The following is a 23,354-nucleotide window of genomic DNA, read 5'->3' as shown; positions in this document are numbered from 1 at the left end:
CTCTTCCGCCATCTTGGATTCTCCCCTTTTCTAACTTCCATTAATATTATGTCTTTGAACCATAGGTAATCTAGAAGTGTATTACTTGTTCCAAATATTTTATAATTTTTTTCCCTATTAAAGGGTTTATTTTCTTCTTTATGCTTAGAAACAAAGAACTGACCTCACCCTCTCCCCCCACATCCCACCTCAGCCTTTCCTGTTGAAGGAAAAGGGAGGAAGAGTGATGACAGGGGTGTTGGGGGTGTTGAATGTGAGATTCTTTCTCCCCACTTTGCCTACGGTCACTCCCCTTTTCAGCACCCCCCTCCAAAAAATATAGATTTGAACATGACTTGCCACCCATGGTGGGGTTGGGGAAACATAGCCAGAGTCAAAAAAGTAATACCCATTCCCAACAAAAAAATGGGTTCAGAGAGTGTCTGGCTGAAACTGGTAAGGGAGGGAGGTGGGGAGAAGGATAGCTGAGGAAGCTGCTGAGTGGAGGGAGGGCAGAGAGCCTGGGACCCTCCTTCTCCCTGCACCAGCCGCCCCCTCCTTGCAGCTCCCTTCTAGCAGAACTGGTCCTCGTCTTTCATCCCCTTCCGTGGCTGCTGGGCAATGTCCTCAAACACGATGTCATCATCTGTGGCATAGTTGGTTTCAAATTCAATGAGGTTGGGGTCCACAGGGGCATCAGCTTCAGGCGCGGCTGTCTGGGGCCCAGGGAGGGTGATGTGCTCATGGGGCTTGGGGTGCATAAGAACAAAAGGCACATCAATGGAGACATCCCCACCACGAGACACCACTAGCTTCACCCTGACCCTGTAGAACCCCAGGATTCCCAGCACCTCCTCTTTGGCACCCTCCTTCACGATGGTGCTGGAATCCATTTTGGTGTCCTTGTGCTTGTGCTTCCCATCCAGGCCAAGACCGCGCTTCTTCCAGTTGTTGCTGAGCAGTGGTGTGATATACACCTTCCGAAGGTGGAACCGGGTGACACCTGGTCATCTTGCTCAATGTGAGCCACAGGACACTTGTAGTGGGCAGTGCTGAGAGGCAGATGTTGGCGTGACGTCTCACAGAGACTTTGGTCTTCTTGACGGTCTTGGTGGAATTGGTGACAGGGACGTTGGTGTTGAGGGGCTCCCCTTGGTTGTATAGCTCTTCGTCCAGGGAAGCCTTAGGTGCAGGGAGCAGTCAGACATAAAGTGAAGTGTGGTTTCTACTGAAATCTGAGTGCCTGGTTTCTTTGGTGGAAATTGCACCTTTTGGATCACCAGACACAAAAAGTTCCTTCTGTGGCTTTTCCTTTTCTAGTGACTTAGCACAGAGGCTCGAATCTCAAAGTCTTCCCCACAAGCCTTCCTTGTGTCTTCTGGGTCTGACTACAGTGTGACAAAGCAGGGCAGATTCTGGGGTATTATATTCAGGTCCTCACGGTCATAGTGGAAGGCATCGGTGAGGGTCACAAACATTTTTTGGTCCTTCAAGTAGTCAGGGTCCATAAGCACCACGTCATCACTTTGTCCAGGGTAGTCTGCAAAGTCCCACTTGCCTAAGTACATGGTGAGCTTGCAGTTAGGGCTCAACTTCTTGGAGACCCTGGTGCCAGGTTTCTCCCCATGGTGCTCACATCAGGTGCCCCAGGGGTTCCTGGGTCCCTGGCTCCTAGTCTCCCAGCTTGCTGCCAAGTTCTTGCTCCTCCCCAACCATTGCCTATGCATGCATGCCCTCTACTTCCAAATATATATACAATAAAACCTTGGTTTGCCATCATAATTTGTTCCAGAAACATGCTTGTAATCCAAAGCACTTGTATATCAAAGTAAATTTCCCTATAAGAAATAATGGAAAACTCAGATGAGTCGTTTCACAACCCAAAAATATTCATATAAAAATGATTTACAATACTGTAATATAATACAAAATCATAAAAAAATACAAAATATAGAGAAAAATAAACAAATTAACCTGCACTTACATTTGAAACCCTTCACGACCAGTGTGGGGAGACAAGAGAGAGGAGGGTCATTTTGTAGGACGACTTCACTAATGGAATCACTGCTATCTATTGGTTAAATAGAATCTTTTTCTTTTTGTGCAACTTTACACAAGAAACCTATCCAATGACACTTGCTTTTGCCTCCTTTTGAGGATTTCATGGAAATGAGACATTGCATTATTATTTAACAGATTCATCGCTTGCATTGTTACAGCCTTATTTGGGTGGTGCTTTTCTACAACATTTTGCACCGTTTCCCATATTACATATCTCCCTAATCTCATTTGAAGTGAGGTATTCCCCTGCCTTTTTCTCCTCCTCCTCTGCAGATGAGATGAAGACATAGACTTCTTATAAAATCTTGCAATTTTGGCCACTCGCATACCTTGTTCGTACTTCTCGATGATTTCCTTCTTAGCTTCCACAGTAATCATCTCCTTCTTCTTACCACCTTTCTTTTTCAATATTTTCCTGCATGGGGGCTATTGTCTATGCTCACATAGCACGTTGACTACAGTGCAGAATTAATAAGATCTTGCTATATACTGTATTTAATGTACCTGGCAATAAGGCAGCAGAGGAAAGGGTCTATATCTGCAGGCAGCTTGACCTAGAATGAAGCAAAGCATTCCTAAGCTTACTCTTGTATGGAAAAGCAAAGGACTGTTCATAGGTGCTTTGAAGTGACAAAAAATACACTAATGCCAGTTGTGGGCACCTTCCAATGTTCTGAAATATCACTGATTTCTGTCAAACACCACGGCCTGAGGCCCAGCATCTGAGCATAGGAGACAGTCACCCACAATCCCTCAGGGAGAGAGAGAGAGAGAGAGAAGAACCATTGGCTCAGCTGTGATCATGTGACATTTGGCATCACATGCTACTCGTATTGCAAGACATCCCTTGTTTATTAACATTTATTAGAGATGTTCGCTTGTCTTGTGGAATACTCGCAGAACAAATTACTTGCAATCCAAGATTTTACTGTGAGATACATGTGTGTGTGTGTGTGTGTGTGTGTGTGTTTGTGTGTGTATAGTTATATATAACTATGTAACTGTGATATATGTATATATATTGTTTAAAAAAAACATATATATGTTTTAATTTTAGAGAAAAAGAAGGTGGGGGAGTGGGAGAGAGAGGCAGACCTTGATCCCACGACTCTGGGTTCACAACCACAGCCAAAATCAAGAGTCACTCACCTAACCAATTGAGCCACCCAGGCACACTGCTTCCAAATATTTCAGAATACATAAGCATAGCTAAATTCCACTACTGTTTGGGATTATATTTATATATCTCCATCCCTCTAAACCATTGAGACTTGCATTATGACTCAACATATGATCATTTACCAATATATGGTAAATATTTCACATGTACTTGAAAAGTGTGTATAAAGAAGTTTTATAATCTTTTATCTATTTTAATTAGATCAAATTTATTAAAAGCAACCTTCAAATCTTCAATATCTTTACTGAGTTGCCTGTTCTATCGGTTACTATTGAGAAGTGCTTTAAAACCTCCCAACAGCTTTACCCATCTCTTGAGTTCTGGCTCTCTTCAACATCCTACTAACTTTTGTCTTCCGAGCACTGTGAAGTACGAAAAAGCTCTGATCTGCTGCTTTTCATTAGGATTCTGGCCTGCAGCACTTATATATCAGAAAATTCCTTAAAAGGAAAAGTAGTAGAGGGGCGCCTGGGTGGCTCAGTCGGTTAAGCGTCCGACTTCAGCTCAGGTCATGATCTCGCAGTCAGAAAGTTCGAGCCCCGCATCAGGCTCTGGGCTGATGGCTCAGAGCCTGGAGCCTGCTTCAGATTCTGTGTCTCCCTCTCTCTCTGCCCCTCGCCTGTTCATGCTCTGTCTCTGTTTCAAAAATAAATAAATGTTTAAAAAAATTTTTTTTAAAAAAAGGAAAAGTAGAGAATTTCTCTTACTGCAGTGGATTTTCCTTTTCTCAGGTTTCTTTGTTGCTAAAGTATTTCTTGCCCTGATTATTCTCTTTTTTTTTCTTTTAAAACTAAGTTTTGTTTAGTCTTGACAGAGAGAGAGAGCAATCGAGGGAGGGGCAGAGAGAGAGGGATACAGAATCCCAAGCAGACTTCCCTCTGCCAACGTAGAGCCTGATGTGGGGCTCAAACTCATGAACCATGAGATCTTGACCTGAGCCAAAGTCAAGAGTCTGACGCTTGACAGACTGAGCCACCCAGGTGCCCCTATTCTCTTTTTAATTTCAACATTTAGAGTTGCTTTTCTAGGAGGTTTGTTTTGATAGGAAATACTCTGCCAGAGAGAGAGAATCAAAACTCACATATGCATAGTTTCTGATTGGTAAAGTAACACTTCTGTTTTGTAGAAATTTGGAAAGTCAGAAAAGTAAAAAAAGAAATTAAAAAATCTTCCACCATCTTCACCTGGCTAATCCGTAGTCATCTTTCTGTTTTCTACCTCATTTAACTTTTTCAGTGTTTAATCAACCCCCATTTATATTAAATTAGCTGCTATTCATAGCACCTTGTATTTTTTGTTGTTGTTTACACTTTTCACAATGTGTTACTATAGATTTATTTCTGTATTTATTTTATTGGCACTTGTCTCTTTCACTAGATTATTAGTTCTAGTGTCGCAAGGACCACGTCTACTTCTCTCTGTAAACATTATCTATTATGGACTATTTGATATGTATGAAATATGCTTTTTGAGCAGTATTTCTTTTTTGTGTGCATATATGTGTATGTTTTCAATTAATATTCTATTCTGCATGTAATCTCTATGTGTATTTTCCCATTTTCTGTATTTTAAAAATTCGTTTGATGACATATCATATACATTTCTCCATAGGAAGACTGTCTTCTAATACTAGCTCAGTCACCAACTATTTGACCTTGGACATATCAGTTAATATTTATAGGGCTCAGTTTCCTCATCTGTAAAATAAGGAAATGATAATCGCCTTAACTACTCATTTGGAGAATTGTCAAAAGTAAATGAGCCCCACTGATATGCAAGGAAATTGTGGCATAAAAGATACAGAACATGAAATAGTTAAACAAGGATGCATTAAACTGTTGCTACCATTGTTGCTTGATGGATTGTCTACAAAAAGACCATTGGGACCATAAGTGATATGAAAGAGCCATGTTTACCTCATATCTCTAGGGAAAATGTAACACTTTCTATTGACCACATAAATGGAGAAGCTCTTCACACATAGAATGTTTACATCATGGCAGAGGGATAAGTATCATAGAGCAATTAGGTAAGAAAACAACATAGAGCTAAAACAAGATGCAGCTATTTCCATTACAGAAAAGTAGGCAATTAGCTTTTTGTAGAGCACTTTAGCGGGTGGCAAACATCTGCAGAAATGTAATAAACACTCAGTTGCTTCTAAGTAAGTGCATGAGCAAAAAGAAATAATTGCAGTTATTAATAAGGGATGAGAAGAAAACAATCTCTCCCATCTTAGAAGATTGGAAAGAAAATCACCATGAGACAAACCCAGATGACGTGAGATCATTTATTCTAACTATCCTGGGTTATCAGCAGGCGTTATGAGAATCTTATCAATGTATGTTTTTCCAGGTTAGTTAATTCTTTCATTAAATTTATTTGTTTTTCTCTTTTTGGTATAATATACATATGGCAACATTATCACTACTGAATACCGCTTCAATCATTTCCACAAATATTTGCTTTCTTGATAAATTCTTGAGATTAAATTAACACCTTCAAGTATTGCTATATGTGATACCTGGATGGGTAGACCCTACTAACCATTTGAGTGAAGGTTTTAGAACTCAGAGTTTGCAAAACGAGGTGAACAGTACTACCTACGTAATGCTCTATCTCAAGAATGATCTTCCCAGATGAACTGTGCATTATTTCTTTTGAAGAATAAAAGTAAAAAGCACTATATAATTGCAAGGCATCAATATAGAAACACCCCCAGAGTACGTAGATTCCTTGTCTCAATAATAGAAATGCCACTTTCCCTTAATGTTCAGGGAAAATTCTAGCATTCTCCCAATAAGTGAAACTTTGTTATTCTAAGTTTCTTTTGTTTGGAAAATGTTGCATTACTCGGGAACTAGAATCACTTCATCAGAGAATTTAGAAATAAATATACTTCCCAAATGCTTGTTCGTTTAAATTCTATCTGGCAAAGTGGCCATTTAATCAACAGAGTGAGAAAAATAGAGATTTAATCTATAGCTTAATTGGGCTAGCAACTAATGAATGTTTCAGCTTCTTCTAGCTCCTTCTTCTAGCTGAATGTAGGAGCTAGAAGAAGCTGAAACATTCATTAGTCTGTGGTTTCTCCAATTTTATAAATGATTATTGGTGACTGATGAAGCAATCCTCTACCTCCTCTGTACCATTTGTGGGAACAGAAGCACAGAAAATCCTCTGCTTTTACACTGCCATGCTAAGGTGACTCCATTTGTTAAAGATGCCAAGGGAACACAATTACTCCTGTTCATTAATTACTAGTTAAAGCAGCTTTACTACCATCAGAAACTAAGAAAGTTATGAGAAATGTCAAGGTAGTAAAATATGGAAGTACATTTGCAACTGTGAATTATTCAGAACTCAAGACAGACAATTTATTACTACTTGTTGCTATAATAAATCCTCACTAATGGAACCCTATTAATTAAGAGTTTGGGATGATTTGGAGTCTTGGCTGAGATCTGTCCTTTTATTTATTAGAAAGACATTTGGAAAGCAAGTTAGTAGTCAAGCAATAAGGACAATATATATTTTTTAAAGTCCAGGCTCTCTGCTGCCCTTCTTTATTAATAAATAATAAATGCCATTGTTGCATTTTTTGACCTAGTAAAAGAGGAGGATGCAAAGGCAAGTTTTGTCACACATTGAAACCATAGTAATAAAGCCTGTAGACCACTGAAAAGAAGAGAAGAAGAGGAGATGAAAAATTTAAGGAAATAATGGGCAAGAGATGAGTCATGAGCTCTGCTCATGAGTGGTGTGCTGGTAAATGTTTAATAATTGTAGCATCTTCCAATTTCTGTGGTGTAAATACTCACGTTATGGACAATTTCAAGCTACCAACCGGATATTATTGAGTACAGAGGTAGAAAGAGAAAATATACATAAATAACCTCAAGGGCATAGGTATTATTAAAGTCTATTTTACTACTAAAATGCTGATAAAGTTAGTAAAAATGTATTAAGATGATAAGGATGCGATGATTTGGAGTATTTATTGCTTTTGTTTTTAATTAATTTAAACCTAAATTCATATAATTTAATTTAAAATAAAGTCTGGTTTTAACAACTAGCTGGCAGCATTCCTAAACTTTCATGAGCTGGTATATATAAGTTGGCTCTAGTATACCATTACATCTTGGTAACACACTCTGTCTTGCAGAGTTGAAACCTAGGGTGCAGCAAAATATATCCAAACAAATTGTGAGTCCAAATAAATATTGGACTTTGAACTATGATACCTTGGACATAGATGGAAACGATTATAAAGCTTTCAGAGAAGCCCTGAATTCAGAATGGTGTCACAAACAATATGGCAGGCCAACAAGAAAGCAGGAATATTGCAGGAAGTAAATGGACCAGGGATAATTTTCCTAATTGTGGGAAGCCTATTTGTCATATCCTCAGCTCTTGTGTGCCTATTGAGAAAACTCTGATAGAACAGGAAAGGCCTTGATTAGATGCTATGGCAAGGAACACATGTTTCATGGTGGGTGTCAGCATAAAGCCTCTAAAGACCAAATAGAAAGACTCGTTCAAAATGAATGCCAGTTGTAGATGCTGAGCAAGTCATTAGGACAAAGCCCATTACCGTGGCAGCCAACGTGGTGTGAAATGACAGTCTGTGGATTCGAGGCCCCATCCCACCACCTCTATGAGTGTTTGGATGAATCTGAAAACAGAGAAGGTAGAAAAGAAACCCTATGACAGACCAAAAGATAAAACTGATAGGAATTTAAATTTTGAGCTGACTGAATATTTACCTTGAATAAGAATATTAATTTGAAAGTTCAAAATATTTTTCTTCAGTCATTGAGTTAGGGTCAGGAAGGCAAGAAGAACTCACAGAAAACAAAGTTACATTTTTGAGGTACGTCTGAGTTCTAGCAGGTAAAAATACCAATTCCACTATAGTCAGTACACCCTTGTAAGGAGACCGTTTCTTATTTTAAGAAAATTTTCAAAAACCTCTCTATAATCTTAAAAATCTTTCCATAATCTATTTCTTAAAATAACTTCTAAATTGTGTTTCACTCCCAAATACATTTCTAGCTAAGGTTTTTACATTAAGTTTCTTTCTCATGTTTACAAAAGCCTTCAGAAATCTCATGTTTATGGTTTCAGGCATTCCCAGAGCAGTGTTTCTAAATCTGAGCTTTCAGTTCTCCTGATTTACAGCCTTGAGGTCACCATTTATTTCTTCCTTTCCCCAGATCTATATGCCCAGTCAACAGGCCCTTTCAACTCTGCCTTCATGGGCTTTCTTATATCTCTTTATTCCTTCTGATTCCTCCTGTCTTATCTAGAATCCAGGCTCCTTCCACCTCATGTTTAAGTAACTATGATAGTCTCCTAGCTGATCTCTCTACTTTCAGCCCCTTCTAAAAGTTATGTTGGCGTTGTTTCCTAGTACCCTCTGTTTATCATATCCACACTCTTGCTCTTAATCCACAATAACTCTCTTATGTTGAGTCTAAATGCTCAGCTTGATAATCGCCCTTTTCCATCAGCCAGCTGGTTTTTAACAGAGTGTTGTAATTCTTTCCTACCACAAACTGTTCTCACGGCAAGCAACTTGCCTTTCTGTTATACTCGTCAACTTTCCACTTGTCTGCTCATTTCTCTATCCTCCCCTGCCCTTGTCCTAAAATCTCTTCAACCCACTCATGAAAAACCTATATGCTCTCAGCCAAATCCCATTTCGTACTCTAAACTTTCCTCACCTCTCCAGCCCCTAGGCCAAGTTCCAGATTAGAGTATCTATAAGGCTATTATCTGCGTCACAGAAAATGCCATTGATTAGACATTTTCTTGGTCTGCTCATTATGTCTCATGTATCAAACCAGATTGTAAAGTACTTAAGAACAGTTTAGATCTTCTCCTTGTATATTCTTCATAACACTTAACATAATATTGGGCTTGTGTGTTGATACTTAAATTTTTTTTTTGAAAAGCCATTTATTTATTTATATCCATTAAGCAAATCTTATTTCCTTGGTTTATTGCAATATACATTTGGGGAATAAAATTCCATTCCTTTAAGGATACTTCATTAATTGAAACTAGCCTTTTTCCAATCCATCTAAACTGAGATGTTTACTTGCCTATGGCAATTTTTAAACATAATCTACATGTATGTGCTATGGATTAGTATGAAGTAGTTTATTTTTTGCGAGTCTGTTTTAGTCAATATACTTGATTATATCATAGAAAAATAAAACCACTGACCCATCACCAACCTATCAACCATCCCTTTAGTTATTTAGCAATGCAGGATTGGGTAGTAACTGGTTTATTTATTCATTTATTTGGCAAATGTGAATCAGACACTTGTTTTGTGTTAGGCATGAGTCTAGGACCTAGGTAGGTGGCAATGTACATATGACCCCTTCTTTCAAAAGCTTAGAGTCTTTTAAGAAGATAAACAATAAACAATAATGAAAAAACAAGTTAAAATACTATGGAGGCAGTGAAGCAGTGTGGGTAGAAGAGCAAGTTCTGAAGTTGGTCGGCTTGAGTGGACCATGGATGGGCTCACAGCCTTCTAACTGTGTGATATTGACAAATTTCTTAACCTTACCAAGACTCACTGTCTTCATTTGTAAACGTGGAATAAATGTAGTCATCACAAGAATCAAATTTAAAAACTTAATGTAAATTACTAGAATTTAGAGGGCCATCTAAAGTACTAATAGCAAGTATGTATAGATAAATTTGTAATTTTATTATAATCACAAATATTAACAGTAATGAAGGCAAGATACAGGTTGGCAGTGCAGGGGCAGAGTCTGGAATCAGGAAGGTTTCCCTTGGGAGGTGAGAAAGAGAGTGGTCTAAAAACTACATGGTGGGATTGGAGGTTGAACTAATCCACAGAAGAAGATAGAATTTTAGAAGAAAGGCAAGACTTATGGTCTAGAAGAAGAGATGGGGTGGGAGTGCAGGAAAGAACACCAACTTCTATTTCTTGACCTTCTGGTACACTTGGTAAGCAGCAGCTACCACTGGTGAAAGTTTAAAAGAGAGCCTGGTTTTATTAAGGACAACAGATAAAGAAAGTGTTAAGGCCACAACTGGGCTTGTTTCAAGTGCAACGTATTTCACCAACATAAGGATGGATCTTTGACTATAATGTATCAAAGAGTAATGGAGCAGGAAATGGGTCAGTCTTCAGGCAAACAACCAAACTTAGTGTCATTTGAAAAAATAAATGGATTGAATAATTTTCATGTTGACACTCCCATCTTATGATTTACGGGTGCCTTGTTTTTCTCTTAGTTTGTGACATTACAGATATTACAAATAACTATTCACTTATGTTAAAGAAATTTTTTGTTCTTGGCCTTTGTAAGCTTGTAGAGGGCTTCATAAAAACGCATTAGGCTTTTAAGATAGAAGGTCTTGAATTTGGCTGATGTATTTTAAGTTCCTGATTTATAAAGCTCTTCTGGGAACAATGCAACTGGTTACTGAACTAGACATGACTGTTAGTTTTTAGTGTGTCTGCTGTCTAGAGTGTGGGGGTAGCAATAGCAATGGGTGACCTGCCATATCCCTTTAGCTCACCCCTACACACTGAAGCCTGCTTAATGAAATCTCTGCTACTCCCTACCTGAGGCTCGTTAATGACCCTGGGAAGTTTCAGCCTATGCAAAAGTCAAGCCAGAAATGCCAGGGAGTTAATGCTGCTGGAGTAGCCCTCAGCCTTGGACAGTTGGGGATCTGGTAGAAAGATGCTCACACTTTCACACGTTCTCTCTCCTCAGATGGAATAAGTCTGAGATGTGTTCCATATTGTCTCTTCGAACTCTATAGTGGAATTAAGTGTCCCAGATCCTGTCTGCTCCTGACTGAATCAGGAATTTTCCTCTGACAGATCTCCCTTCTCTTTGTTAACGGTTCCCATAGACATATATCCATGCTCCCATTTCTCCAATTTCAAAAACAAACCAAAATAAAACAATTACCCTCATTTCAACCTCCAACTACCCTGCATTACTCTGCTTATTTTTTCAGCAAAACTGAAAGTCCCCTATTTTTATGCCAGTTTTTCTTTTTTTTTTTATCATTTAATCTTTTCTCTTTTTTGACAGATACAATGACTTAAAAAAAAATAAACAAGCACAAAAACTGTGTTTAAAAAAAGTCTAGAAACTTTTTAACCAGATTTAAAACTGAAAATATTTTACCATAGATGTTAACATATTTTTCTATAAATCACTGTGTTTCTACCAAATCACAAAACTTGATATGACTTCTAAAAAGTGAAGAACAACACCAGGGATGATTCTCACAAGCAAAAAATTAAATTACTTTAATTCTCCTGATCACTTTATAACATATTTGTAGTATCATTCAAATCTTGATTTAAATTCTTATTAATGTATTATGAAAGGAAATGAAAGAAGGATGAAAAGAAAGAAAACAAATTTGAAAACGATTATTTTTACATTGTCTTGCAGGGCCTCAGGACCCAAAGGAGAACCAGAAAGTCAAATTTTATAAATTTATTTATTCTATATGGAATGAGAAAGGATTCTAACCCTTATTCAAATTTTTTTTTTAGATTCAAATTTTGGCATTGTAGTACTTTCATGATTTCTTGTTTGTTTGTCTTTAGGTTTTTTGTATGTTTATTTATTTTTGAGAGAGAGAGAGTGAGAGAGGGTGAGGTGCAGAGAGAGGGGAAGACAGAATCTGAAGCAGGCTCTAGGCTTCGAGTTGTCAGCACAGTCTTGTCACAGGGCTTAAACTCAAGATCATGACCTGAGCCCAAGCTGGATGCTCAATCAATTGACCCACCCAGGTGCCCCAGTAGTTTCATGATTTTATTTAATGTGTTTATTAGCTAAAATGTGAGGCAGTCACATTTAAATGAAAATAGCAAGATTATATACTATCACAGGAAGAGCTTCAGACTACAAGGCTCTTTTCCAAACGTTAGATCTTGGGACCCAGTTATTTAAATGCCTGTTGCTGTAGTTTGGGAATAATAGCGCTGAGCCTAGATGGTTTTTGTGAAAATTATTTAAGATAATGTCAAAGAGTTTCCTAATAGAACTAAAGTGCAGTTCGACCAACTGTAATGTAATAGCCTGAACTTAGTCAAAACTCAAATGCAGTTGACCTTGAACAACATGGGTTTGAACTGCATGGGCCACTTATACACACATTTTTTTCAATAAATATATTGTCAAGTTTTTTGGAGATTTTTCTCTTACAATTTTCTTAATATAATTTTCTTTTCTCTAGTTTACTTTGTTGCAAGAATATAACATATAATATATATAGCATGCAACATACATGTTAATTGACTATTGATGTTATCAGTAGGGTTTCTGGTCAAAGGTCAACAGTAGGCCACGAGTCGTTAAGTTTTTGGGGAATCAAAAGTTATATACAGATTTTTGACTGTGTGGGGGTTTGGCATCTAACTCCATGTTGTTCAAGGGTAAACTGTAATTTTTAAAAACTACTATCTACTTTGATTTCCAGCAATAACTCAAAAAGTTGAAAACAGAGAAATACACAACTAAAACCCAACCATATCACAGAAGATTATAAAAATTTTTGGAAAGCTCACAAGGGATCTTTTCATATTATACAGGTTTTAAAGCTAGAGACTTGTTGCATGAAAGTACCCACATCTACACATATACGAGGAGATTAACCAAGATGTTCATGGGTTTTAGTTCTGTAATAAAGAACTGGACTCTGGGTCATTATCACAGCTGAGAAATTACATCCTAAAAACTTGAAAAAAAGAATGTAATAAGTTGGTGTTGCCTTTAAGGGATATTGCTCTAATGCACTTGAAAAAATCAACTTACTCAACTTAAAAATTATTAAGTTAAACATTTGATGAAATTTTAAAAAAAGATATGAATCCCACCATAGCTCTTCTTGATGGAAAAAACAAAGAATAAAAAGGTTTAATTGTCCAAGGCTGAACTAAATACATAGCTTATTTTATCCTGTTCCTTGGTATTTATATAGATTTCCAGAGTTTCTTATGTTTATTCCATCATCAGTGTAAACAATGATGTCTAGGCTGTTAACAGGTTCAACTTTAGTTTTAAATCCTATTTTCAAGTCCAAAGCTATTAAACCTCCAGCTGTCCCAATTTTGAGCACTTGAAATTACAAGAAATCTTTTGTTTTCTGAGATACTAGCACTATTTTGCTACAGTAAGATTTAAACTGTTTCCAGTATGTTACCACCTTACATAAACCCATCAAACCCCTTGGCACAAACATTGAGAATCTAAATTACTAATTGCTTACAGTGGGTGTTAGCTACAATTTTAGGAAAAAGAAATTTCTGTTTACTATTTAGTCCATTTCATTGGCCTGAGTCTATATTGGCACAAAAAAAAAAAAAAAAAAAAAAAAAAAAAAGCAAGAAAAAAAGAAAAAAGAAGAAGAAGAAAAAGATTATCCAGTCCAGTTTCTAATATTTTCCACGTGTCAGACCTATTAAGAATAGGGACATCATCAGGGGTGCTGTTGGCATTATGATGTGAGAGTTCTTCATTGAGTCAGAATGTCTTGTATGCATTGAGGGTTATTTGGCATCTCTGGCCTTGTACTCACTAAATGCCTGGGGCTGTCCCAGTCATTATGACAATCAAAAACCTCCTCCACACATTTCCAAATGTTCTCTGGAAGCAAATCACCCCCAGCTGAAAACCTAAACCTCAGAGGAAGAACTAATTTGTTTTTTGATGCATCTGTTTATTATCCACTTATAGATAACGATTTCTAGGTTACTCACAAGTTATAGCCAAAGTTTTCTATAATTTAATTTTTTTCAAAAGTATCAGTCAGGCTAACAGTTTTTTTCTATTCTGCCACAAGCTTAATATAAATTCTAGAACTCAAATATATTTTAAATTCTTAGTCTGGGCAAATGAAGTAGTTACCACGTGGTAGACTTACCAGGTGCGTGCACGTGCACACACAACAACAACAACAACAACAACAACTTTGTGACTTGGTTACATAATTTTCTGCAGGAAAAAGATCCACAGCAAATTTTTGAGAATCTGGCTTATAAACATAATAATATCAAACTGCTTAATCAGCACTTTCAGACTTCCTCTTTTAGTAAATCCAGAATTGTTCACTAAAACAAAACAAACACCCCATGACTTCTCTAGTTTTGAACACCAGTCTTAAAGATAAACAGTATGAATAAGGAGAAACAGAATGAACATATGAAGCTATTAACAAGTTAGATATGACAAGATTGCACTTCAATTAGTAATGACAAGATAGTACATGAAGGTTTGCTTCCCAAATGCATAAATAAAATCTCCACTCACCTCACATAGACCTTGTCACACAGTCATCTCATATTAGAGAGGATACGGTGTATTATGTGCTATAAAACATAGTCTATAACAGTTACTGACTTAGTTAATTTATATCTAGAAATCTTTTTTTTTTAACCAGCCATTCTAAGAAACACAAACTTCACATGCATGCCCACTACTACAGGAAAGAGGATAATAAAACAATGGAAAACTTACCATTTACCTATGACTTAAAAAAATACCAGCACAAAATTCAGCTCAACAGCCAAGCCTCAGGTAACAAATTTCATATTCCTTATTATGGCTTTCATCAAGAATCTCAATATGTCTTGAAATGTTTAGGTGAGATGCATTTCTCTTCAAAAACATTCTAGCTTTCAAGACTCAGCTTCAAAACAAAATTGGATAAATATTAAGTTGAAGGTAAATTAAGAGAGACTCAAATCTATTTTAGTGAGAAATCTCTATAAATTCTATAACTGCGTAAAATTTCTACATGTTTAAGTTTCTTAAAACTTTATTTAAATTTAAAAAAATTAATGTTTGTTTTTTCAAGAGAGAAAGAGAGAGAGAGAGAGAGAGAGGGAGAGAGAGAGAGAAACAGAGAGACAGAGCTTGAGTGGGGGAGGGGCGGAGAGAGAGGGAGACACAGAATCTGAAGGAGGCTCCAGGCTCTGAGTTGTCAGCACAGAGCCCGATGCGGGGCTTGAATTCACAAACCATGAGATCGTGAAGCGAGCTGAAGTTGATGCTTAACAGACTGAGCTACCCATGCAACCCAAAACTTTTTTTTTTTTTAATGTGTTCAAGTCCTGTTTTTTTTAGAAGGAGAAACAGCAGAACTAGGAAGCAGGGATGTGAGAAAAAGACACGAGTGCCCCTTGATGGGTGAGATCCAGCACAGGCTTTGTCTGTGTGTGTGATCAAGGCCACCCAGCAGCCTCCACCAGCCTTTTCCTGTGAGGACAGGGTGTGAGGAAAACCTGGGCAGACATGAATTTTTCATGAGGGTGTGGGTGGGATAAATTGGATCTGGGTCCCTCTGGACCAGGTGAAAAAGTCAGAGCCCACAGCATCCTTGGCAATGCAAATAGAGGCACAACGGTGGTGTTTGGTTTCTTTTTTCTACCATTCTTACTTTTTTTCAACAAATACAAACTAAACATGAAACAAATATTTACTCCAATGTTTATCAATCGTGAATTCAGGGAAAGAACATTGGAGTTGCATCTAAATATTTAAAATCTATCTACAATTATAATGTTTCAAATAGAAACAACAGTAGTTTAAGAATTGTTACCAGTCCTGGAGTGCCTGGGTGGCTCAGTTGGTTAAGCACCTGACTTTGGTTCAGGTCATGATCTCGTGGTTCATGGGTTCAAGCCCTGCATCAGGCTCTGTGCTGACAGCTCAAGCCTGGAGCCTGCTTCAGATTCTGTGTCTCCCTCTCTCTCAGCCCTTCCCCTGCTCATGTTCTGGCTGTCTCTGTCTCTCAAAAACAAATAGATGTTAAAAAAAAGGTTTTTTTTAATTGTTACTAGTCCAAAGATTAACATCTTTTATTTCATTTTTTTAAAATTAAGTTTTTAATTTTACTTCCAGTATAGTTAACATACAGTGTTATATCAGTTTCAGGACCTTTTATTTCATTTTTAATGAGATTTTTAAAAATAACAATAGCACTACACCAGAAGGGGTGATTTTTCCTGCTTTCAAAATACTTTTCAAATTCTGGCTTTAACTTTTGGAATACACAGAAACTAAATAAAAAAAGTTCTATTGAATGAAACATATTAACTACCGTAACAAGCAAGACATGTTCTTTGGAGCAAGGAAAACAACTGGCAAAAAAAGAAAAGAAAGTCCTGTCAATATAGGATGAGTAAGCGAATTCTATCCTTCCTTCCTCCCCTCCTTCCTTCCTTCCTTCCTTCCTTTCTTCCTTCCATCTCTTTTCCTTTCTTCTATCTCTCTTTTCTTTCTTCTTTGTCCTTCCTTACTTTCAAACTCCACTTTTCCTAAAGTGGATTTCACAAAACTGGAATCGAAGAACTAAGGTGGGTAGGGAGGAGGAACAAAGTACAAACAGAAAACAAAGAGGGGTAGATTCATAGAAAACAGAAAATTTATAGTCAACCTACAGTCCCACTCCAATGTGGTAGAAGCTGCTTGAAGTAATTTAAAATGGAGCAGGAGCTCAGGTTTGTACTGTGGTGTGAAAATCAGGAAGGAATTCACCACAGGAAACCAATATGCCTTCCTATTTATTCCACATTCTGCTTCCTGTAGCCTTTCTCCTCAGGAAGGGCCTCTTTCTACTACTTTTTCACTCTCTTGGAGGACTTCTGAGCATACACACCAAGCAGGAAGCTTGAGTTTCCTGGGATGATTTAAAAGATCATTTTGGGGGCACCTGGGTGGCTCAGTCGGTTATGCATCTGACTTTGGCTCAGGTCATGATATCATGGTTTGTGAGTTCAAGCCCTGCATTGGCCTCTGGGCTGAAAGCTTGGAGCCTGCTTCAACTTCTGTGTCTCCCTCTCTCTCTGCTCCTCCCCCACTTGTGCTCTGTCTCTCTTTCAAAAATAAATAAATGTTAAACAAAAAATTTAAAAGACCATTTTAAAGACTATTCATGTGTGTGGATAACTCATTTGCCAATTTTGGGATGAAATTTAATCTTTGTTTATATTTCCATTCTTAGAGATCACCAAAAAATTGGAAAACATTCTTTGATTTAGGACATTTGATGTTATTAGAAATTTTACTTCTGTGTATACTGTGACCCATTTGGTCATGACTAAACCTCATATGTCACTGCTGTTTGGAGTCACTCTGAAAACAGGTGTTACAAAATTGTGAAAAGATTTAATTAACTAGGTAATATGTTTGAACATCCAATAGAAGGTATAAATGTAAAATAACATCAGAAAAGCATTTCAGACGTAAAACACCACCTGAAAAGCATTCCTTCAAACAGAAGTACATTCCTCCTAGGTACCTGATTCTTTACTCTTTGGTCACAAGGTAAAATAAGTTTTATTTTTCAAATCATTTTGGCCAGTGTTTTCATCTTGGCTACAACCTAAGGAAGACAGATATTGCAATATGAAATGCTGGAGTATGTAAGTTGATGTGGTTTTTGTTTTTGTAATTAGGATTGGATTGAAGCATGGAGTCATTAAATTAGTGGTGAAGCAGAGGGCTCTTTCATGGAGGTACCTCCCCAACATTGACCATGGGAGGTACTGACCGTTCTTACGGTGCCCCGTAGAACAAGTGACCATATGCTGATGATTTACAGGCCAATAGTCCCACTGTTTCATTTGAGAAGGATGAATCAAAACTTTTAGTAAGTTGGCTACAAGATGTTTGTTGTTTTAAGATGATTTGACTTTTTAAAAGGTCTAAATACAAATTTTAAGTAATGTATCTGAACAATATTTACTCTTTGTTTTAAGGTCCTATGAATTCCTCAAAGTTCACATTCAAATCAAAGGTGAGCTTGGCTCAAGGTTTGCCTTTGGTGCTGTCTTATCTTACTTCTCATCACCCCCCCCCACCCCCCCACCCCCCACCCCCCCCCCCCCCCCGCCTCATCTCCCAGCTTTTGCTGTGGCTCCTCTCCTCCCAGACCTCCTGGCTGTTTTTCTCTAAGCATTGTCCGGGGTCCCAGATCTTGTGCAATAGTTCCTCAGTGTATAGTGTCTTTATTTTTACTACCTAAAACAATATGAACTTTCAAGAAATCTTTCTTAATCATCTCCTCTATCAAAATCTCTCTATCTCTCTTTATGGCTTTGGATTCAAGCTACCTAATTTTAGCCAAACTTGTTATCATGCTCATTAGGGATCAGTGGGTCAGTATTCCCACTTTCAGGTTATATTCCTATGTTTAGCAAAGGTCACCTGGAGCCATAACACATAAACTCAAATACAGACAGGACTCCCCCCCGCCCCGCCCCCAATACCATGGCACAAATACATGCCATGGTTTCCAACAAGGACCAGCAGAGAAAATGTAGCTGGTTCTGTGATTCAACCCCATCATTGGAAAACAGTGTGAAAAACCTATGTTTTCCAATGTATGCTTGTGAAGTTATGGGGTAAGGGGCTCAACAAAAGCATTCATAACAACGACAGGCAGACTATTCATTTCCCTTTCATAACATAAACCAGAATCAAGTCACTGGAAGCCAATTTTGAATCTGAGGCAGATAATGTTTCCTGTATCCTGCTATTATTTTTCTCCCCAGCATGTGCTCAATGAAGATAAGTCCTGTGAATAATTATCTGACTGCATAAAACCATTAGGCCAGGTTCCAGTGAGGTACCACAGCTGTGCTAGGGACCAGATAATAGAGAAAGAACAGCACTCAAGGCTTTTTACATCATCTGTCTCCACCATCACTAGTGCAGTGGAGAGAAGACAGGACCCAGAGTGGGGTAGTCCCAGTTTTCCAGGGTAGGTCACAAGACACCAAGGGTATAGGAGTCAACAAGCGAAGTCGTCTAAGAAAAAGCCAAGAGGACTGTTCTAGGAGATGTATCTCCTAAAACCTGGAGATTGGGATAGTTCTTTTAGTCTCTACTCATGCGGAAGAAATACAGTCAGTATGTTACAGTTAACTTTAGCCTCTAAGATAAAGCCAAAGTATAGGAGAAGCTTGATGATTCACAAGCATATACTCTGAAGTTCTTTCTCTGGAAGTAATTGTGGTAGGTTAAACAAAACCAACTCCTTAGAACAGGTGTAATTCTCTCCTAGAAAGGGTTTGGAAAGGGCTAATGCGCTGCTACCTATATTGTTCCTCTGACCAAAATGCAATGTTTTGTTTATTTAATTAATGGCTTTCTTCTCATTAGGCTTGCTGCCACAACCAAATGGAGATTTCTCAGCCTGCCAAAGCGACGAGTTTGGACTGTTTGCCTTGAGGCTAGCTTTTTGCTTTCTCTCTAATTTTTTAAAAGCTGTCTTAAAGACAGGAGTTTAAGCTACATTAGAACCAGAGGAAAATATCAGCAAACCCCACTGAAAAGAGTAAGTGGATTGCCTAAGGGGTTTGTGCCCCAAAGGTCAGATCTAATTCAATAACAGTCTGTCTGGGAGTCAGAATCAGAATATTTTTAAAAGGTCTAGGTGTTTTCTTCATAATTAGGTCAAAAGAGGTGAGGCTACTCAGCAGGGGCCCATTTTTAAAATAAACTAAAGGCTTCCCACTCAACTCCAAATACAGGTGGAGCAAAGCTAAGTCTATATAACATCAATACATAAAGAATAAAAGTGAAGTATCCATTCTTTCTCTCAGATGATTCGTTTATGTGACATGAATACTGCAGTGCCTGAACACTGTCCTGTTTTCACATAGATTTGGACCCATACTTGCAGAAAAAGAAAACACAAGAAAGACCACAGTAAGATAGGGGTAGATGTTTAGACGGAAACGTGAGCAGAGATGAAGAAAACTTAGACAGGAAGATGTCATAGTCTTTGGGGGTAAAGGAAGAGAAGTAGCAGAAAGACGCATATGCCGCTCCCGAGCATCAGTGTACTCAGGACTGCTGACGGGTGGCTCTTTCCTGCTGGTTTCTGCTCTGGTTCATAGCATGTCTACACACATCTTTCCTTAACTTGGAAAACTTTGAGAAAAACATCCGTGGGCAGAAGACAATGGCTCAGGGAATTTCCATAGCAAACCATTTTGACATCAATGAAAATCACTGGGGCAAACATGGAAGTCTCATCCCTTTTGTCTGACTTTCATTAAGACAAATTGAATGTTTACTGATTATCCAGGCACATCTTTGTAGGCCGATTGAATGGCTTGAGGAGAAAATATCTTCATGAATGAGAGCAGGAGAGACTTTGGAAGCTTTTCTCTGATGTATAGCAAAATATCAGCACATCTTTTTGGAGGAGAATAGCTTTAATTGCATCCTTTCATTATCAAAACGAGAATACAATTTTCTGAGAATGTTCCAGCAAAGCTCTTTCATTTAGCCATGGGCACTGCCTGGGAATCAGAAAGCTGGACTCTGGTTTAGTTTGGGTAAGACTGGCTTCACCTTTCACATCTGTAAAATGTGGAGATTGACTTAGGAGTATTTTAAGGTCCCTTCTGGTGCCAATATTCTGGAAATCTATGCTTCCTCCTGACAGCTCAGTGAAAGAAAACCATGTCTCTAGTACATGTTTTGTGGATTACTATTAATAAAAAAATAGAATAATACCATGGTTTGAATAATGAAGAAATTTTTGTATTTGTGAGTAACTGTGTTTTTTAATCTCACTCCAGTTAGGAGCTGTATGTATAACAAATGGAAATAGAACTTGTAACAGTATGTCTTAGTGTTTATATAGTCAGCCTTCCTCCATGGCCAAAGACGTATGTGTTAACCTATTACTATATAATCTCCAGAAGTTGTGAAGTAGACAGATTAAAGTTCTTTTTATCAAAACAGCACAAGAGTTCTGGAGAAGATTTTTTAAAAATGCAATAAATCTGAGAGAGCTCTGGAATTTAGCACCTCAGTTGAGGGAAGATGTGCAGGACTAAAATGCCCTTATAGGCAAGTAGGTCTATGAAGGGTGGAACATGTTGGCATGGCCTGCCTTGCCAATAACAAGCTGTGTGATGTAAAACAAGTCCCTTAGCCTCTCTGTTTCCCAGAATCCATATCTATATAAGAAGAAATTGAAGTGGATGCATTCCTAACCACTTTCAGTCTTAGAGTCTTATGGCTCTGAAGGAAGAGATTAAAATGCAGTTAATTACAATTTAATAATATAAATAAATTGCACAGATACATATTTTAAATCCTTAGGAGAATAAATTCTTGTTTATAATTTTATTTTATGGGAAAGGGAGAATATGTGAGCGGGGGAGAGAGGTAGAGGGAGAGAGTGAGAGAATATTAAGAAGGCTCCACACTCAGTTCAGAGCCCAATGTGGGGCTTGATCCCACGACCCTGGGATCGGGAGCTGAGCAGAAATCAAGGGTCCGATGCTCAACCAATTGAGCCACCCAGGCGCCCCAAGAGAATAAATTCTTCAGACACTCATTTACATATAAATTATTTATAAGTTAATTAAAACTCATACTTTAGGTATAAAAGAGACCTTAGCAATCAGTACCAAGTGTTGCAAAACTGCCTCATAATTATTTGTGAATGTGCCCCTTACCTTGTGCATTCTTCGAGGGAATAGTCTGTGTTTCTTTGTATCATCAGTAGTTAGACCAGTACAGATAGTGAATAGATACTAAGTAAAGACTAATTAAATAAATCTGCAGATAAAGAAACAAAAATCTTGAAAAGTTCCACTAAGCTACCTGAAGTCACACAAGTAGCTAGATTGGAGCTTCTGCTTTTTCTGAGACCCAACCCAAGGAGGGCTGGTTCTTTTTAAAGGCCAAATTGATATATTTTTTTCTAAAAACATCATTAGCAATGACATGTTTTCCATGAAAATAGGTCTTTTAAGGACTTTAAGGCAGGCCAAATAAAATTAAATGGAGAATAAGTCACATAATAAATATTCAATAACTATTCACTGATTGATTTAAACTTGAACCAAACTACTCTATCTTCTTAAAAGTAATAAAGTTATCTTTTTGTGCCTAGCACAGCCATGGCTCATGGTCCCAAGAAACATCTGAAGCATGTAGTGGGCTCAGCATTGTACGCTGGTTGAACTGACCGGTGTGTTTGCTCCTCATTCATCTACTAGTCCCCATAAACCAAGAGAGTGTCTCCCTCTCATCATTTTCTTGAAGAACAGACCTAAGTGTGCCCTAGCAGGAGATGAGGTAAAGAAGATCTGTATGCAGTGTTTTATTAAGATTGATGGCAAGGTCCAAACTGATATAACCTACTCTAATGGTTTTATGGATGTCAGCATACACAAGACTGGGGAATATTTCCATCTGATCTGCAACACCAAGGGTCACTTTGCTATTCATTGGATTACACCTGAGGAGACCAAGTACAAGCTGTGCAAAGTGAAAAGATCTTTGTGGGGACAAAAGGACTTCTTCATCTGGTGACCCATGATGCTGGCACTATCTGCTATCCTGATCCCTTCATCAAAGTGACTGACACCATTCAGATTGATCTGCAGACTGGAAAGTTTACTGACTCCATCAAGTTTAACACTGGTAATCTGTGTATGGTGACTGGAGGTGTTAACCTGGGAAGAATTGGTGTGATCATCAACAGAGAGAGGCACGCTGGTTCTTTTGATGTAGTTCATGTGAAAGATGTCAATGGCAGCAGCTTTGCCACCCAACTCTCCAACATTTTTATATTGACAAAAGCAACAAACCATGGATTTCTCTTTCCTGTGGAAACGATGTCTGCCTCACCATTGCTGAAGAAAGAGACAAGAGACTGGCAACCAGACAGAGCAGTGGGTAAAATGCTCTCTAGATGATGTGATTAGAAGACTTTATATTTGAAGATAATACAGCATGAAAGAGAAGTTATATTTCTGGAGTAGCTGTCCATCTTTATTCCTTCTTTGCCTATATCACATGCCATCAAAGGATGAAGTATATTTTGCCACACTCTTTTATTTTTAGTGTTTTTAATTTATTTTGAGAGGGAAAAAGAGCATGAGTGGGAGAGGGGCAGGGACAGGGACAGGGACAGAGAATCCCAGGCGGGTTCTGCATTGACAGCGCAAAGCCCAACGTGGGCTTAATCTCACAAACCATGAGATCATGACCTGAGCTGAAATCAAGAGTCGGTCGCTTAACCGACTGAGCCACCGAAGCACCCTATTTCTCCACACTCTTGAATCTATCCCAGCTTATCA

General features: G+C 38.1%; 2 pseudogenes; one reads left to right on the top strand and one right to left on the bottom strand.

Annotated features, from left to right (window-relative positions):
• Positions 1–551: 551 nt before the first annotated feature.
• On the bottom strand, positions 552–21,731 carry LOC125164772 (beta-arrestin-2-like; annotated as a pseudogene).
• A 438-nt stretch (positions 21,732–22,169) lies between these two features.
• On the top strand, positions 22,170–22,954 carry LOC125167195 (40S ribosomal protein S4-like; annotated as a pseudogene).
• The last annotated feature ends 400 nt before the right edge of the window (positions 22,955–23,354 follow it).

This window comes from Prionailurus viverrinus, chromosome A1, assembly GCF_022837055.1.
Source record: "Prionailurus viverrinus isolate Anna chromosome A1, UM_Priviv_1.0, whole genome shotgun sequence".
NCBI lineage: Eukaryota > Metazoa > Chordata > Mammalia > Carnivora > Felidae > Prionailurus > Prionailurus viverrinus.
This window is presented reverse-complemented; position numbering and strand designations above follow the sequence as displayed.